Source organism: Danio rerio, chromosome 19 (genome assembly GCF_052040795.2).
Source record: "Danio rerio strain M-AB ecotype USA chromosome 19, GRCz13ab, whole genome shotgun sequence".
In the NCBI taxonomy this organism is placed as follows: Eukaryota; Metazoa; Chordata; class Actinopteri; order Cypriniformes; family Danionidae; genus Danio; species Danio rerio.
This window is the reverse complement of record NC_141039.2, coordinates 18834373-18854484: the sequence shown is the minus strand read 5'-3', so window position 1 is coordinate 18854484 and position 20112 is coordinate 18834373. Positions and strand designations below refer to the sequence as shown.

The following is a 20112-nucleotide window of genomic DNA, read 5'->3' as shown; positions in this document are numbered from 1 at the left end:
GACAGCGGTTGTTTTTGATCTAACAGCCAAAAAACTACATGCTGAATACATGGGGTGACTTTTTAAGCAATATTGTTAGCCTTCCAGCTGCAACTCAGTACTGGGAAACACACATACACACTTACATTTACAAACACACGTGTATTCACTACTGCCAATTTAATTACGTATTATTCCCCTATACTGCATGTTTTTGGACTGTGATTGAAACGAGTACTTTTTACTTTTTTTTACATTTTTGAGGTGGTACTTCTTTACTTTTAAGTACAAAAGTGTAGTCAGTACTTTTACTTTTACCAGAGTTGTTTTAAACATGAGTATCTGTACTTCTACTTAAGTAAAGAATGCATGTATTTTTTGCCATCTCTGCTTTTGGCACAGTACAGTTTTAGTGTACTGCCATTTGTGGATGTAAAAATGTATTGTAGTACTTGACAAAGGTTTGTCAAAGTAGTCCTTAGCCCATGTGGTGATATTGCTTCAAGATGAATGTAGTGCCACCTAATGGATTGGAGATCACAGTTGTTCAGCTTAGGCTTGCACCTTTGTCTTTTATGCACTGAAATTCCTCCGGATTCCTTGAACCTTTTAATTGTTATGCAATGTTGATGGTGAAATATTAAAATATCTTTCTACCTTTCTTTAAGGAACATTGTTTTTAAACATTTCAATAACTTTCTCACGTATTTGTTGGCAAATGGCGATCCTCTGTCCATCTTTGCTCCTAAAAGACAAGACCTTCTTCTTTAGGTTGTATTGGCAGGTTGCAAACCAGCTTTTAGGTGTGTACCACCACCTACTGTGATGGAGTGTGAAAAGAATGGATCTAGTTTCTAACCTATATATGCTATATCACGTCTATTTAACCAATATTTGTAATAAACTTCATAATTCTCCTGATTTATTCCCCTGCATTTGGCCCATTGTTTAATGTAAATTCAGATATACCAATTATTATTAGTTCTTCTCTTAAATACTCCCTTTTCCTTTCATATGTTCTACACCAAAACAATACATGTTCCACCGTTTCCCCTTCTAAAACATGAATTACATAAACCTGTATTGTGTTTCCCTATAATATGTAATGTATAATTGAGGTTGGAATGACCTGTTGGTAAATGTGTTAATATGACTTGTTTTTTTTTCTGCAGATGTTTTGGCTGGCCTTACTTTTCTGTACAGTTTTTTTTGTACTTTATAATAATGCTGTCCTGATTGACAAGAATCCCAACATTTCTGCCATTTCCTATTGCTTGTTTCTAAAATCACGCGTTTCCCTTCTGTTCTACTAAGTATAATGTTTAATTTTGGTTATTTCATTATTAATGATTCTTTAGCTATTCTATCTGCTTCTTCGTTTTCTTGTATTTCCATGTGTGCTAGAACCTAGATGAAACAAATCGTTATTCCAATTTGTTTAGTACAACATAAAATTGTCATGATTTCCCATAATATATCCTTACTATTTGTCTGTAATGACTGTAAACTTTTAAGTACTGCCAGTGCCATTGAGTCTGAACATAATATAGCTTTGTCTACTCTAACTTCTTGTACCCTTTTTATTGCCATGAGAATTGCAACATTTCTGCGGTGTATATTGATGTACCATCTGTTATCCTTTTTTCCTTCCTAACTTCAAATTCTGGGATGTATATTGCAGCTCCTGTCTTATCAGTTTTTATGTTTTTTGACCCATCTGTGTATATTTGGAGAAATGTATTACTCTGTTTGTATGAATTGTTTTACAAATAACTTTAACTGAACTTCATCACACATGTCTTTAATTTTCTCATGTATTTGTAAATCTACTCTAGGTTGTTCTATTATCCAAGATGCTATTAGGGGAGTCACAACGACTGGTGCAATATTTTTGTCTTCAATATTTGCTTCTACACACTTTTTTTTATCTTCCTTGCAAATCCTTTACCTGTTTTATTTAAAATTTCTCAGCTTTCCTTAAGCAGTTCTAATCCAGGATGATTACTTAAGACTAGACCTTTCTTGGATGCAGCTTTTGTACTAAATCATAATTACAATCACCTCTTGACATCACCTTATTTAAATCACATCATTAGTTAAACAATTTACCTGAATCCTATCCCTAAATTGTTCCTGTGCTAACTGGGATGTATTGCAGGTTTACATGACAGGAAATTATGGATATTTACAAATGAAATGAAGTTCATATTGTCTGCAATGAAATACGAGTCAAAGTAAATTTGGAAATTACTTCTATATTTTTTATTTGTGTTTTTTATACTGTCACAACCATTTCTGATTTGAGGTTGTAAAAGCATGATTGAGAATCACAGGCAAGTCAAAGTTTTGGGATTACTTTTGATCAATTTTTAGATCTAGAAGTAATATTTTTTTATCTTGCATTCTTTTTCCCATCAGATCAGATGTTTTTCTGTTCTGCTGCTCATAATTCACAATACTACAGTAATTATTATTATTGTTTTTTGTTATTTAGGGCATTAGTTTTTTTATCTGTTTGCTTATTTTAAACAATGTATGATGTTCTGACTAATATGTTACTTTATTGTCTGTCAGCACTTTTATTCAATCAATTTCTCTTTGCATACAATAACATTGAAGTTATTTTAATCTTTAAGTTGTTTCATCATTGAAATTTCTGTATCTTCATTTAAAATCAATCATCCAATGTTCTATGTCAGTGACATGTTCTTCTGTGTTGGCAAAGCATTGTATTGTTGCCATTCTATCAACATACTGTACAGGTGACCTGAAGTGCTGGCTAAAATGTATTGATATTGTCAATTTGTTTTGGTAAACTCGCTTGTTTTGGTGTTTGTTCCTTTTTCCTCTTCAGAGTCAATGTAAAGTCAGCTAAAAGTTTCAATCATATCATTCACAGGGTCTCTCATCTGAATGAATGCATTGCCCATGAAGTCAGCGATGGGTGAGATCTCATTCCTTTCAATCTTAATGTTTTAATGTTACAATTTTGATGTTTATTAACAACGAGTGTCCTTGTTCAAGCACTATGTATCTAACTTTCTCTCTGTTTTTAATAAATTTAAAAAGTCACAAATGTTCAGGCTTTTCTTAATGAAGAGCAAATCAAGTGAAATAAAAACTTCTATACTTAAAAATCATTATTCCCCATATTTTTCCACTTTTAAGCATACTATTTACACTTGAAAAAAGAAACGGAAAAAAATTATCTCATCTGGGATTGTCTTCATTCCTTAGTAAACAATTGATTCAGAAAAAAATTGTCCTGTAGAAGGTGTGCTCAAATACATTGAATCAGTCGGTTAGCCACACAAACTTGCAGATGAAACATTGATTTCTAATTGTCCTTACAATATAAGAAGTCTAACCTTCTACACCTAACATCCAAACTAAATATAAAGAAAACCAACCTAAGCTCAAATAAAAAAAAAAAAAAATAGTGCATGTTAGGAGCTCGAGCTTAATAAAAAGTCTCTCAAACTGGACCTCTTAAAATGTAGCTGTTAGTGTTCAGAAAATAAAGAGCTAGTGTATGGAGGGGGAGTATTTTTTTATATTTATTCAAGTGCACTGGTGAGTTTTTAGTCAACCCAGGCTCATTCTGGAAACGAAGCCCAGTGGAAGGCGCTGGAGGCTGCTGTCGAGTGACCTTCTGTCTGACTGACTGACTGAATGACTGAACGATTGACTGGGCGGGCGGCCATTCGGCCCAGCCAGCCACCCTCCTCCTCCTCCTTCCCTAAACCCAAGCGATGATTTATAAAAGCCGTATAGAAAAAGATAAGGCCTAGTCCGATTTTGACCTCTTTTTCGGATTTCATCGCATTCTCGCCCCGTTACGAACTCATTCACTTTATTTATGGATTCTGTTTTTTATTCTTACCTGATTTCTGGAACCGCTTTTCCTTGGACTCGAACTCGGTCGTTGCCGCAGACTGCTCCTCCTCCTCCGGGCCTCCGCTTCGCCGACGCAACACGATGGCCTAACCGGACAAACTGGTTGCAGTGGGAAAGCCCTTCACACAGAGGTGAGCCGTCAGCCGGCGAGCAAAAAAAAAAAAAAGCGGCATCACACCACCCCATAATGTTCGCTTGAAAAAAACGAAATGCAGCCATACGTACCTCCGGACCGTATATTGCGGTCTCCAGAAACTTTTGCAGGGCTACGTTTTCAAAATGAGCTTGAGTTGTTTTTAGCTGTCATTTGAATGTTACTAGAAAATCATCAGTCTACATGGGAATGGGAAGATCATTCCACCAGAAAGGAACATTGTATGAAACTTTTGGGAATGAAACTTTGAGCCATTCTGTGATGGTATCACAAAGTGACACTCACTTACCATCCATAGGCTTCTGGAGGAGATGTAGACTCCTAGGAGCAGGTGGAGTTAAGAGGGGTGCAGTGCCAGTGGCTGTTTTTCAAGCAAGCATCAATTATTTAAACTTATAAACTTGAAACAAGCCTTGATGGTTAACCAATGCAAAGAGATAATGAGGTGCAGAGGATCTGGATCATCTGTAGAGGTTTAGGGGTGCAAGGTTGGAGTGCAGCTAGAAGAGCATTGCAGTAGTCTAGCCTTGAATTGATAAGAACCTAGGCTATCAGGTGTGCTGCATGATGGGCTAGGAAGGGTCTGATCTTTCTGATGTTGAAAAGTGCAAATCTGCATGATCAAGCCGTGTTAGAAATGTGCTTTTTGAAACAAAGTTTACACCAAGATTCTTTTATTCTATTAAGATTCTATTAAGATTCTTTTTAATCTATTCAATGAAAACATTGGGTAATAATAGATGATCTCAGTTGGATTGAGAAATTGTGTTGAATGTGTGGAGTTGCACGAAAGATGAGAAGTTATGTTTTTCTCAGAATAAAGCGGTTTTTGGAGGTCTCCTTTCTCTGTCACTACCATTACAGGTCTTTCAGTCTCTGTTAATAAGATGATGATCTGAATCAGGTGTGTTTGGTTAAGGAGACATGGAAAATGAAAAATTCACCCAAGCCAAGACATTCTTCACACAGTGCGAGATTCTTGCATCTACTGTTGGGTCATCTGGCTGAAATGAAAGATAGAGCTGTGTGTCATTGGTATAACAATTATAAGAGAAAACTTTGTGATTGGATGATGGTTGGGCAACACGGTTGCGCAGTAGGTGGTGCTGTTGCCTCACAGCAAGAAGGTCGCTGGTTTGAGTCTCTTCTGGTTCAGTTGGCATTTCTTTGTGGAGTTTGCATGTTCCCCCACAAGTCCAAAGACATGTTATACAGGCGAATTGGGTAAACTAAGAATTGTCTGTAGTGTGTGTGTGAATGAGAGTATATGGGTGATTCTCAGTGATTGGCTGCAGCTGGAAGGGCATCCACTTTGTAAAACATATGCTGGATTAGTTGGCAAGAAAATGAATGAATGAATGAATAAATGAATGAATGAATGAATGAATGAATGAATGAATGGATGGATGGATGATTTTTCCTAGTGATGTACTGTAAATAAAACACAAAAGGGGACCAAGAACATATCCCCGAGGTACTCTTGTGACTAGCTGATGTGCTTTGGATAGCTCTTCTTTCCAGGCAACCCTGAAAGATCTGCTGGTGAGGTTAAGACTCCAATTAGCAAAGTGGGGTTCCAGTGATTCCCATTGAGAAGAGGGTGCATCTGATGATTTACCATATTAAAAGCAGTAGACAGGTCCAGTAAGAGCAGAATGATTTAGAACCTACTTTGGCAATTTGCGGGGCTTCAGTGTCTAAGAGTTGTGCAGTCTCAGTGAAATCTCCACATTTAAAGTCTAATTGCTTTGCATCCAGCTGGTAGAAATGTGGAAATTTGGTTGAAAACAATATTTTTCCCATAGTTTTGGCAACAAAAGAATAGGCCTTTTTCAGGGACGGTAGCGCGCACATCCGGTTGAGCGGTAGTTGCGTATCCTTACTTCCGGCCGGAGCAATAACGTCAGATACGCTATAGTCTTCACTACCTCTTTGAAAACTTTGCCAACATTTACCATTTACAGCAGCTGTTTATTGTCTTGTGGACCGACATCTATCACTCCACACACTAAACATAATAAAGGATATGCGTTTTTCCACAAAAATTGGTGGGTGACTGTCCATACGTCAGCATGGTTTAGGAAAGGCTGTTTACATTTGTGTGAAATGTATCTTTATCGTAGCGTTTGCTCTTGGTTTTAAAACATTAAGAGATATAAGGGAGCTAACGTATATAATAATAAATGTTTAAATACATGTATAATATGACCGCAGATGGCTCTGGAGATTCGACGTGTTTGTTCATTTTACACTTATTTTTCTTAACAAGCCCTACAAATAGCTTCATCCTAATTATTGATTCGCCCTTCTCATTCGCCACGAATCCAAAATGTTTCCAGATTGATGTAAGTTTTCCAATGAGGTTCATGGTTGAACTTGTTTCATCTTCCAAATAAAAAAAGGTTTGTTGGTTGTAGCCCACCCTAAATCATCAACAGCCTGTTTTTTAAGTAGATATGAAGCAGCTCCAGACAGCACAGAGGTGATCGGCATCAGCGCTGGTTAATGTCAACTCATCTGTGTGAAACTTTGACCAGAAACATCCTCCTTTCATTTTGCTTCTTTGGCAAAATGCGTCTGTAGAAACGTGTGTTTGCATGTGTTACCATCCTGAGAGTTAACAAATATTTGTTGTACATTTAGGGGCTGATCACAAAGGGCACTCCTTTCCGTTCCAAAAACGCGCGGCACACCGTGCTGCATTTTATGTTGACAAGAAAAAAAGAAGCCCGGCTCTCTTTTGTATGTCACTAGAAAACAACTGAATCAGCTGGTGTGCGCGAGTGGAGTTGCAATTAACACATTGTTTTAATTGTGACCCATATCCAATTCATGTGTTTACACTTGCCATACAATTTACGATGTTGCGCATGCATAAAAGCGGATTCTAGCATCTGTGCCATGATGATTTGTATAATCCATTTATAAATAATATTGTTTTGTTTGCGTCTAACCATCCACAAAAAAATATTCTTATTATTTTGTTGCTGTTGTACCATGGATATTTTCTCAAATTGTCATTAAACTTGGAGCTAACAAATTACTAGATAAAATAACAATTTAATCGGTTGTCATCAGTTAAACAAGCCGAGTCCTTGCCAGAAGCGACCCGGACTCTACACACAGACTTGGGCCAGATATGGTTAACAGGAATCATCACAAACGCATGTGCGCGAGCGAGCTGCGGGCCATATTTGGCCCGAATAACACTTGCCGATGCCGAGTCGGAGCCAGAGTCGCCGAAGGGCAGCCGAGCTCGGGCTGATTACTACCTACTATCTGGGACTAGCCACGATGGAAGAAAAAGTCTTGTTTTTAGCTCTGTGAAATATGCGAAGTGTAGTAAAAGCAGTGAATGGTTCAGTCCAGATTTACCCCATATGCAGTTTATATAATGGTATGGCCCTGGTGTGTGTGTGTTGTGTAGTTTTTGCCTGATGTAGCTTTTGCCTGAGTGCGCAGTGCAGCGCACTGGTGTTGGAGAGAATAAAGTTGTTCTATGTGTAGCTGCAGTGCTTGTATTAATAGCGACAAAAAGCTAAAATTTTACAACAAAGTTCGCCAAACTTTAAAATGATTTTGAGGAGGAGGAGGGAAAGGGCCGGGAAAGGGCGCTGTTCCTTCTGTCATTAAACCCCGGAGAAGCACCACATTGTCGCAAGTTTAATGATGTACAGAACAAAATGCCTCAATAAATCTGATCTGCCTGTTTACACGACAGTTACGCATTGTCACATATCCGATCTGTATCTGATTTATTTCCACATATGAAGGAGGCCTGAAACCGATCTCTGAATATCTGAATGCATGCGTTTTTTTCGTGCTTACACGGTCATAGAACAGATCCGATCTGTGACACATATGAGCAAAAAATCAGAATTGGGTCACATTAAACTGGCAGTGTAAACGGGGCCAAAAAGAGGTAAAACGCTTTTTTTCCGCTTGAGCACACATCGCGCAACGGTAAAACTTGAGGCGCGCAGAGCGCATAAGCAGAGCATAAAACACTGGCAGCCGTCTGTAAACCATTAAACAGATGCCCCTTATGCAGCCAAACTTTAAAAATATATAAAGCATATTTGTAATCGTTTAACTGATACCATTAATCGGTTACAAACGCGCCCTTTCGGTTAACGGTTAATCTGTTATTTTGAGCATCCCCAATTAAACCGCATGTGCAAGCTCTAAAATATAGATTTCTTTCTCAAGGCCGCACGCTGGAGATCTGGCATGGTGCCAGAATACTTTAAGCCCTGCACTAGAAGGCAGCCCGCGCACCACTAGGGGTACACGTACCACAGTTTGAGAACCACTGACCTTGGGCATGTCTAAGATTGCTGACGCGATCATCATAATGCAGTAGAACTTTTGCAGCGAGCAACGCCAATGAGGCAGCGCAGACGAATCCATAATTCAGTTCGACAACGCTTGACGTCACCCATTCAAAATGAATGAGAGGCATTGACGTGTGTGATTAGAGCATTACACTTGCACATGCGTCAAGCAAACTGAAGCAGAGCTTGAAGGTAAACAAGCAGCGGTTTATCATAAGCATTTTATCAATATTTTTTTACACAGTTGGCATTAAGAAGGAACACATAAATGTTATCTGATTAACATCTAGCCACTAAAAGTGTCTGTAAAAATATTCAAATGCTTTTATTTTCATAAACAGCACAGATTTGAATGTGTCTGAATGTTCTGATTGGTCGGAGTAGATGTCTAAAATCATGTGTTCTAATTGTAAGCACGCTCTTTCCGGCAATTTTCCTTTCTAACTTTCTAACTTTCAAACATATAGCGCTAAAGCTATTTTGTAGACAGAATATTCCATAAAAGTGTATTAACCAATATAGTGACGGTATCACGAGATAAATGACAAATAAACACAAATGAACGAATGTGTGATTATCAAGCCAACTTTACATCAGTAAAGCTGGCTACACAGAAGAGCAATATTTATTTGTTTTTTTATTCACTTAAATTAAAAACAGAAAAAGGAGCGCTAAAACGGTATTATCCTGTTGTCTTTTTACATAACAAATTATGTTACCAAGACATTGACTGAAACTAGCTTCCTTTTGAATGCACCCTAAGTAGCCCATTACTAAAAGAACACAATCTAAGCTTTGCATGACTAACATGGTTTTAAAACATTCATACCTGTCAAAAAAAAAAATACGGCAAACATGGTGTAATCCTCCAAATAGCTGTTTTGAACAGCACATGTTTTATCAGCATGCTATTTTTTATTAATTTTGAATGATTGATTCAGAATTTAGAAAAGTTTTAATTTAGTATTTTTGGCAGAAGCCCTTTCCAAAGAAATTTTTCTATTCATTGGATACATGGCCACGTTGGTCATTCAGAATGAGTGAATGCACAAATTATATACTGTATCTGCGTGAAAATGGTGAGCAGGTATACAAATCTACATTTGTGAACAGACGATTTGAGCTACCTATTGTAAGTTTTAGCCTGAAAATTTTAATTGGACGAATATTTTTTAGTCCTATACCTCACCCAGCATATAAAAATACATTAATTTATTCAGCAGCATGGTGGCACAGTGCGTAGCATGATCGCTTTACAACAAGAATGTTCCTGGTTCGAGCCCTGGCTGGTTCAGTTGGCATTTCTGTTTTTCTGTATGGCGTTTGCCTTTTCTCCCTGTGTTTGCATGGGTTTCTGGCCGTAGTTATGTGTGTGATTGCAAGAGTGTCTGAGTGTTTCTCTGTGTTGGGTTGTGGCTGGAAGGGCATCCGCTGCATAAAACATATGCTGGATAAGTTGGCGGTTTATTCCGCTGTGGCAAAACCCTGATAAATAAAGGGACTAAGCTGAAAAGAAAATGAATGAATAAACTTTTTGAGTATTTCTTACACGCATCTTACAATCTCACGATTTTAATAACAAAGCCTCGTGGGTGTGGTTGCATTAATTAATGAGTTCAGACTGAAAAACTGGACATAGTGTTGGTTTCATACTGCTTACTTTATCAAACTATGTGTTTGTCAAACTATGTAAACTAATGTGTTTTTAACAGGAACTTGCTTCATTTAAAAGCAGACGCTTCAAGCTTTCTATAGATTTATGCCTCGTGTCTATGTGTTTTATTTTCGCGAAGTTTCAGTGCATTTACTGATGCATTTCTAAAAACAGTTTGCGGAGAGACAAAAGAATGAATGCGTACACTTTTTTTTTTTCCCTTTTTTTTTTCCTTATTTCACTACATTGTGAATGTACACAAAAATGTAGACACTAACAGATGGATGTATTGCTCTGATCTGTATGATCAAAATGGAAAGTGTAATTTAAGTTCTAATCAGCGTTACCAGAAGACGTCTCAAACCACGTATATGCGGTTTTCGAGGGTTAAAGGCTATTACAAGGAAACATTGTAGAATTCCATAGTGTGCAAGTTGCCACCTTATTTTTGCCACTTTTTGAACAGTTTCTGCTAGTAGAATTATGAAATCAAATATTTGTTGTGGTTGCAGGTGAAAAGGTAGAAATACCATTAAAACAGTGAAAACCACATTCATATTCCTTTTTATTTCTTCTGGCCTAAATCTGCACATTGTTTTCACGTCATACTGTCAGATTTTGAAAAGAAACTCTCTCCACTTTAACAGCTGTAACATTGCCACTGGAACACATGAAATTGTTTACAACTTTGATAACACTGTTAACATGGCAACAAAGTCCCATGTCTACAGTTGTTGCATCTCAGCCCTTAGATTTGCTTGACTTTCTTTTGTCAGAGCAAGAAGCATGCCAAAAATCCCACAACTGGCAGTAGAACAGCTGCTCAGATGGCCAATATGTGCCCCATTGCTGAAGGCAGTGCTTGCATCTGTTATTACATGCACTGCTGCTTTACAGGTTTGATGGTGGAGAATAGCATTTTTTGAAGGCATGCGTTACGTTTAAGATATGTCTGAGAGCTTACATGTAGTTCTCAGTATTACCAAAAAAATAAAAAAATTATCTCATCATAAATTCTTTACTATGTGCTATTTTCCTATTGTCAAAAGTTTTAATCCATAGCTTTTAAAGTCATCACGAACTAAATATTGCTGAGACGTTTATTTCAGTATGTTCATGTACTTTTAACTGAAATGAAATAATGAGTCTGCTTTCTTTTTGTTCTTTTTGTCACTCGTAGCAAATTGGTTTAACTTTTTATAAATTAATTATTTACCCTAAGGAATAACAGTGTGCACAAGCAAAATAAACATTGTAAATTTTAATTTCACACAGACTTTAATATGTGGTTGGCTAACCCTTTGCAGCTATAACAGATTTCACTTTAGGAGTGTGGTTTTGGGACATTATTTTATTTATTATTATTTTTTAACCATTTTTAGAAGCACATTTGTGAGGTCATGTTTTATAAAAGGGCTGTGCTTTTATTCATTCCATAGGTGTTATATCAGCTTAATGTGAGGACCCAAATTCCACCAGCACATTCATGTGGATTAAAAAAAAAGCATTGTTCTTCTCAAAATATCCATATTTGAAACATTAAAAAAAGAGAAATCAGTAAGTGATTAAACACCTTTTCACAGTGCAGTATTTATTTGCGTGTGTATTTGTATAAATGCTTGTATTTTTTTTGTGGTAATGTTTATGTATGCATACTGTATGTGCATTTATGTATTTGTATGTGTGCGTATGTATGTGTGTTTATTTATGTTTGTTTGCGTATTCATATGCTATTTCTAACTAAAACTAAAAAACTAAATAAAATAAACTGCAAACACTACAAATGTGCTTGTCCCCACAGCCCCATAATGTATAATTGTCTATACACTAATGTAGGAATCATATATATCATGTTAATGACATTTAAAAAAGAAAATACCAAATACATATTATACTGTATACAATGAAAGTAACGGTCTCCTGGGTTGTCACTGGTGTTAAAGTTTAACAACTGTATTTGTAATTTTTGGAATCTTTTGACATAACTTTTGACTTTCTTCTTCCCAATTTTTTAAAGGGGTGGTCCACTATGATATCATATTTTAAACTTCAGTTGATGTGTAATGTAGCTGTGTGAACATAAACAACATCTCGGAATGTAAAAAGTTCTAAGTTCAATGCAAAGGGAGACCTTGATTTTTACAAAGTTAGCTTAGCAAAGCCTACAATGAAGGAATTTTGGGGACTACAAAAAATACTTCCGCCCCCTGTGAGATCACACAGCGGGCGGAAGGTTCGTTACTGCGCACCCCACTCTGCGCAGGTAAGGTCCGTGGCCAGAGGCGCTGTAACGTTATAGCAGAGATGGATCTAAAAATGCGTCTAAACACTGCTGTTTCCACAGAGCTTTGTCTGTTTCTGTATTTGGGCTTCCACATGACACGTCACAAAGACAGAAGTGCTTACAGTTCAATATTAATTATATTCCAGAGAATTATAAAACACATAGCAAGCATGATTTGATGATTTGAGGACACTTAAACTTGTTTTCAGCTGTTTGTGTAAGGTTATAGGACATTTAAACTTATTTTCAGCTGTGTATAGTACTAGAAAAGTTTACCCACTGTATCCTTGTTTACTTTAAGAGCTTGTGTGCCGAACGCAGACGGTTTCGCGTCGTCCGCCGCAGTTTCGGGCGTTGTTTTACTCTGGAGGCGTGTCCAAACGCCAGGTAAACACTATATATTGAGAACGTTAGCAGTAGAAGCACTTTAGCAACGAGACCAACAGCCTGTAAGTACATTTTGACTTGTTTCAGTTGTTGTGTATGGTTTGAGGACATTTAAACTTATTTTCAGCTGTGTATAGTACTAGAAAAGTTTTCCCACTGTTTCCGTGTTTACTATAAGAGCTTGTGTGTCGAACGTGGACGGTTTCACGTCGTCCGCCACAGTTTCGGGCATTGTTTTACTCTGGAGGCGTGTCCAGCTGAATTTAATCAGCTAGTGCTCTGGGTGTCCAGCTGAATTCAATCAGCTAGTGCTCTGGGGTGTATATAAGCAACTAGTCTCACCTTGGCAGCCTCGTGTGAAGACCGACGAGTGTAAAGACCATCGACTCTACCTTCGCCATCGACTCTACCTGCGCGATTCCACTGAGCAAAGACACCGACAAAGCACTTGAGTACTTTACTTTCTTATTTTACTTTATCTTTACACTTATTTTTGTTTTCATTGCACAACACAGCTGATCAGAACGCGCGCGACAACACCGCTCTTCAGTACGCGTGCAACCCCCCCCCCCCCCCCCCCCAACCCCCGCTCTTCAAAAAATTTATCCTGCACATGCCCTTCGGACGGTCTCTGCACGGGCCTGCCACCAACATCACACACAGTCACCTCTTTTTCTCAGCTCTGAGTCTGAGGTGTCCAAACTCGTGCTATCTAGCCATGAAACCACCTGTCCACTTGATCCCATCCCCTCTCATCTCTTGCAAGCCATCTCTCCTGCAGTCATACCTACACTGACTCACATAATTAACACATCTCTTGACTCTGGTTTAGTCCCCACTTCATTTAAGCAGGCTAGGGTAACCCCACTGCTAAAGAAACACAACCTAGACCATACGCTACTTGAAAACTACAGACCGGTGTCCCTGGTTCCATTCATGGCCAAAATTCTGGAGAAAGTAGTGTTCAATCAAGTCCTGGACTTTCTTATTTAGAACAACCTCATGGACAACAAGCAATCTGGCTTTAAGAAAGGCCACTCAACTGAGATTGCCCTGCTCTAGGTCATGGAGGATCTGAGACTGGCTAAAGCAGACTCAAAATCATCAGTCCTCATCTTGCTGGATTTGTCAGCTGCTTTTGACACTGTAAACCACCAGATCCTGCTATCTACGCTTGAGTCACTGGGTATTGCGGGCACTGTTATACAATGGTTCAGATCTTACCTCTCTGACAGGTCATTCAGGGTGTCTTGGAGGGTAGAGGTGTCTAACCTACAGCATCTGAACACTGGGGTACCTCAAGGCTCTGTTCTTGGGCCACTTCTCTTCTCCATCTACATGACATCTCTAGGATCAGTCATCCAGAAACATGGATTTTCCTACCACTGCTATGCTGATGAGACCCAGCTATACCTCTCTTTTCACCCTGATGATCCCTCGGTTCCAGCTTGCATCTTAACCTACCTGTCGGACATTTCACACTAGATGAAAGATCATCATCTTCAGCTTAACCTCGCGAAAACGGAAATGCTTGTAGTTTCTGCCAACGCGACTCTACACCATAACTTTTCAATCCAGATGGATGGGGCAAACATTACTGCATCCAAAATGGTGAAAAGCCTTGGATTAACGATTGATGACCAACTAAACTTCTCTGACCACATTTCTAAAACTGCTCGATCGTGCAGATTCGCATTCTATAACATCAGAAAGATCTGACCCTTCTTATCTGAACATGCAACTCAACTCCTTGTTCAAGCTCTTGTTCTCTCCAGACTGGATTACTGCAACTCTCTACTAGCGGGGCTTCCAGCTTACTCTATCAAGTCTCTTCAGCTGCTCTAGAATGCAGCAGCACGAGTGGTCTTTAATGAATCTAAAAGAACACGTTACTCCGCTGCTCATCCGTTTGCACTGGCTGCCAGTTGCTGCTCGCATCAAATTCAAAGCTCTGATGTTTGCCTACAAAGCGACTTCTGGCTTTGCTCCTTCTTATCTGCTCTCACTTCTGCAGGTCTATGTGCCCTCCAGAAACGTGCATTCTGTGAATGAACGTCACCTCTTGGTTCCATCCCAAAGAGGGAAGAAATCACTTTCCCAAACGCTTGCGTTTAATCTGCCCAGTTGGTGGAATGCACTCCCTAACTGCATCAGAACGGCAGAGTCACTCGCTGTTTTAAAAAAACAACTAAAAACTCAACTATTTACATTTACATTTAGTCATTTAGCAGACACTTTTAGTCTCCACTTCACTTCCTAATCTGCAATAGCCTCTCTGTATATACCACTAACTGTACTAAAAAAAAAAATTACTAATGCTTTCCTTCTTAGACTTTACAGACCTGAAACTTGCCTATAGAACTTATTCATTGTTGCTCTTATAGTTGTGTAAATTGCTTCCTTTTCCTCATTTGTAAGTCGCTTTGGATAAAAGCGTCTGCTAAATGACTAAATGTAAAAGTAAACGATTTGACAAAACAGCTCCAGAATCTCTCCCGTCTCCCAGGATTCGGCTAAAATCTCAAAGCAGAAGCTATGAGCTACAACCAGTAAGTGTTTTAATTTGTTTAAATTGAACATGACATGTGCAGTGTCTAGCGTTAACGGTATGCTGTAGCAACGATGTAAACAATGGGAAATACTGCTTTGCGGGCAAACGATTTAGCTACACATTCATATTTATCAGTCAAACTGCTGTAAACACACACACACTCTACACCAGCACGTTCGTTTCTCTTATAAGTGTGCATACGCGATTGCATTGATTGTCTTCAGGCAGCTTTTCCATGCGTTTCACATCTCAGATAATGAAGTCGCAAAAGATATGTGAATGATTCATTTTACTTACACCTGCATATTCCGAATATATATGAAAGATGTCGTGTAACATCTTACCTGATTAGCTTACCTGACTCGTGGTAGCAGCAGAATAATAAATCAAGGCTCAGACAGGTAGCATCCCACATCTTGTGCTTTATTCTACTGTCACGATATCTTACAGAAAATAACTTAATCCGAGCATCAGAGAAAAAGAAAGTCCCGTGCACATGCGCTTGTTACAGAAAGTTCACACACACACACACACACAGACGCAGACAACATTCACACCACACACCCACATTGATGCACACACAATAGCTCTTGAAGAAGTCGCACCCCATTTTCACTCGTTACAGACACTTGTCAGATTTTATTAGAGCAGGCAGGAGGTTGACTGATTGTTTACATAGCAGAAAAGCGCGTGCTTTTACAGGCGTGAAGTGGAGCCGATGCGTGAATAGCAGCACCATTATGACGATGACCAATCAGTGTCACGTAAGGGCGGGCGTTTCAGAGGAACTAGGAAATATGACAGTTGTTTTCATGTTAGCTGAGTAGCTGTGTATAATCAAAGTGAGATATATGAAAAAATAACGCGATTTCCTTCAAGTGAAACATAAGCACACATTGCTTTCCATCTTAAAAACACAACCAAGCTTTAAAATTACATTCTGGACCACCCCTTTAAGATTTATGAAGAAAAGCTTATTGTGTCCACTATAATGTTTCAGTTATTAAAAAATGTTCATGTTTATCCCATAATTTAATGTCAAGCTTTTTGTTAACATCAATGCTGCGATCTCCTTTATTGTAAAGCAATTGTTAAAAAAGATATAATACTAATTGATTCATTTAATTAATTTAATGAGTATATCATGATTGTCAACATATGGTAAGATTCCTTGCAACAGGCATTTTGTAAAGGGTATTTTTTAATGAAAATTGTCAGTGGTGCTACTTTTCTTATTGGTAACAGTAAAACCACTGATCTTGTGTTTTTCACTGGTGATTCATTTGTGTCACTGGTGTTACTGTCTTTTATTTCCATTCTCTTCCAGAAGAACTGTGGCAAGATCTTCTGCAAAGTCACCTTAAAATTATGTGCTAGTGTAACTAGGACAAAGGGAAGTTACACTAATATCGATTTAGATGAATTAATTAATGTTTTTGTTATCTTTAAAAACAGCCTCCTCTTACAGCATTTTTTTTTTACTTAAACTTTATTGTGTTTTTAATAAACATGGTTATCAACAATGGTAATAGCAGAATTCCTCAACATTGACTTGGTTCAATGTGTATAGCATGGTTGATAATTTGAAACAAAAATAAATAGATATGAGAAAAAAAATTATGTACATAATGTCAGAGAAGTACATAAATGAAAAGTGTCTACTAAGATTATTGTAAAGCATCAAACAGAAAAAAAAGACATTTTAATTGTTTATCCTATGTTGTTAAATCACTTAAGTTTTGAAAATGGAGATCAAATTGTCATGTTTTTGGTTCCGTTGAAGGATTGTTTTAATCTTTGCTCTGTTTATTAAGGCAGTGGACTGTTCTAGTGTAGTATAACCATTGCTGAACTGACAGGAGTTTAGGAGGGAACCAGGAACAGATGATTGTTTTCTTTGCAGCTGTTAATCCTGAGAAAAAAAGTTTGTTTTTGATTCAAAGTCAGGATTACTGAAGAATCATCATTCAATAGGTAAAGGCAAAGTTTAATATTAATGGTTATTTCCAAAAGTTGCGACAAGATGATGAAAATGTTAACCCAAAAAATTGTAGATTGGGAGAAATTCCCAGAAAACATGAAAAAAGCTGCCGATGGCCCCCGTATTACATTTACCACAAACAGGTGGAGAAATAAGTTTAATTCTAAAATGTTTTAGAGGTGTATAATAGATTTTATGAACTACATTGTAGTTTATCAATTGGTGGGCAGGATTTTTAGATGAAACTGAAATGTTTTGCCAAATTAAATCCCAATCAAAGATGTGCTTCTGCGCTCCAAGTTCTCTGTCCCAAATCATGGTAATACCAAGAATTTCACATTTCTTTTTTATAAGATTGCCATAGATAAGAGAGACCTTGATAGATTTCCCCCTAAAGGGTTCAAAGCCAGTATCACTGAATGAGAGGATAATGTTCTATCCCACGGAACCCCATATGCCTCGAGTGAAGATCTTAGCTGTAGGTATAAAAACCATGAGAAACCTTTACAGCATTTTTATCAATTGTCTAAACTTCATACAAGCAGTTTTCCTGAAGTGTGTTCTTGTGGTTTTACTTTTTCTCAGTTTGTTGTGTTTCTTCATTATGATGGTGAGAACAGAAACATGCATTTCTTAACGACACACCCCAGAAAACATTTGAACATATAATGACCATTGAAAAAAATTTATGATATTCTGTCATGGTTCAAAAGTATAGCCATAATGGAAGTTGAACAGACGTCGTTGATGTCTTAAGGCCAAAATTCAAAGTGTTTTTCTGCACAACCCTGGATGTCTAAATGTGCTTTAGTTTGGTTATTCATCAAATTTCTGTTTCTGCTTATTTTAAGTGTTTGTACTCTTTAATTTACAAATAAAACAAGCACACACTTATTGTTTAAAGCTGTTAAAGGCAATTAATAAATGTTCTCAAATGGTCGAAAATTCAGTCCAGTTAGACCTGAACGTCTTGGTTTCAGTCATGTGCATAATAAACAACAGGTTGTTTGTTAACTTATGCAATAGTGTATATTTAATGTATGCAATAATTTAATTAGTGTACGGCCCGGTCGGTCGGTCACTCTACTGTAGAAATTAAGCTACATATAAGTTTAAAAATATATGTTTAAAATGTATTTAATAAAAAATCATAATCTTATTTACCAAATGTTTGGCAAATAATATATGAAAAACTAGGCGTAAATATCTTAAGCGTATATAGTAATATAAGTTGATAATTCACAGTAAGAGTATATAACTCTTTATTGTTCATTAATAATTTATAAAACAATGTAAGAATCAGCTCTTTGGTTTAAATCATGTTTAAACTTTGGGGATTCGAATCAAAGATTCGAACATGATTCACATAGAATTATTTAAAGCTTACACTTAACTTAAGTATTTGTCCAGCAAATAGAACGTTTAGTGTAAAGCAATTCTGTATTATATTATTACGTGGCCAACAATAACAATGTAAAAACAGTATCTAATTATTTATTAAGCAAGGTAGCAGTATCTGAAGCTGAGGCATTAACTTATAAAGCACACAACACACCAACACGGATCTTAAAACGAAACAAAAGTTTATTGCTACTCTATAACATAAAGTACTAATCTACGTAAAACAAACAAATGCACATACATATACACACGCACAAGCAGTTTGAGGAGAGTTTTGACTGAGTGGATTCAACTTCTAGCCTTTGCTAAGTTCTTAGCATTGTAACCTGAGAGAGATACCATAAAAGCAGAGAATTTTGCTATTCTTTACTACTTAAACATAATTCACAACAGATTCAGTAATGGGTAGAAACCTTGTTTGTGCTACTTGCGTTCTGATGTAATTTTGGTTTTCTCGACTGGTCCAAAGGGAAATCCCGGCGAAGCTGATTGGTCAGCGTAGCAACTTCAGTGACGTGATGGAATTCCCTTGTCGGTGAAGAGGGGTTTCCTTAGTCGGTTGCTAGGGATACGGATGTTGGACAAGGCGGCGTTCGAAGTCCTTCCTGGGTTCCTGTAGTTATGATGGGTTTCAGAGTTTGGATGTGTTGACCCGATGGCTTGTTGTTGAAGCGGTTGCACAAGCAGATCGGGGGTCGAGCCGGCAGCAAGTGAAGGTCGCGGTCTGCTCTGTGATGTAACGAGGCTTCCGGCGAGGCGATGTAACGGCCACAGCACGAAAAGAGCGACGTCTGGGCAGCGACGGCGGTGACGACTGACAAAGATGACCGGCAAAAGACGACGATGAAATTCCTTTGTTCAAAGTTTTATAGGCTTTGGTAGAGGCTGGGTCTACACAATACTTGTCCAATCAGAGAAGGTGCAGGGTGGAGTCACACCCCAATTCCGCCCTCTAGAAGGCCGGGTTAGCAAATTGTGTCGGTGCTGCTTTGATAGCATAGTTGTTAAAATAAAGTCTCATAACATGGACACCTTTCATAATATGGTTTCTTCATATAAACCAATGCATTTGAAATTTTCCTAGCTTTCAATCAATACCAAACATGAAGTATTTCATAAACATTCTGTAGATTTCATTTGTCACTGAGGGCTATTACTCAAGAACTATCTATAACAGTTTTGTTAAACACATGGAACATGTACACACAAAAACCTACAGAAACATAAAGCAAACATACATTACTCAAATAAACACAGTTTTACTGTATGTCCATTAAACTTTGGAAGCGTTTCTGATCGCTTCTGTGTCTGCCTGAGAATGTGTATTCCTTGCAGACGCCAAAAGACACGCGAACCAAAAGGTACTTCTCAAAAACCGGTTTGGTGGGTTTTTGATTGTAGAGCCTCTTATTGTTTTAAGGTGTAAAGTTAATTAACACGCAACTGTGATGTTGACTGGATAGTCATCCTGTAGATTGCCTTTTGCTGGG

The 20112-nt window shown here is 37.8% G+C and overlaps 1 protein-coding gene and 1 long non-coding RNA gene across 34 annotated transcripts in view; one reads left to right on the top strand and one right to left on the bottom strand.

Moving 5' to 3' along the window:
- LOC147832527 (uncharacterized) overlaps positions 1-20112 on the bottom strand; it is an 845986-nt gene that overhangs the window by 581727 nt on the left and 244147 nt on the right. The gene's annotated exons all lie outside the window — the stretch shown is intronic.
- Positions 1-20112, top strand: part of thrb (thyroid hormone receptor beta) — a 160264-nt gene that overhangs the window by 53472 nt on the left and 86680 nt on the right. For 21 of the 33 annotated variants that reach the window (XM_087293933.2, XM_087293924.2, XM_087293915.2 and 18 more), the window contains exon 2: positions 2879-2923. The exons of the other annotated variants lie outside the window; for them this stretch is intronic. The gene's annotated coding sequence lies outside the window, so the exon portion shown is untranslated. The remainder of the gene's footprint in view (positions 1-2878; positions 2924-20112) is intronic. 33 annotated transcript variants of the gene reach the window in all.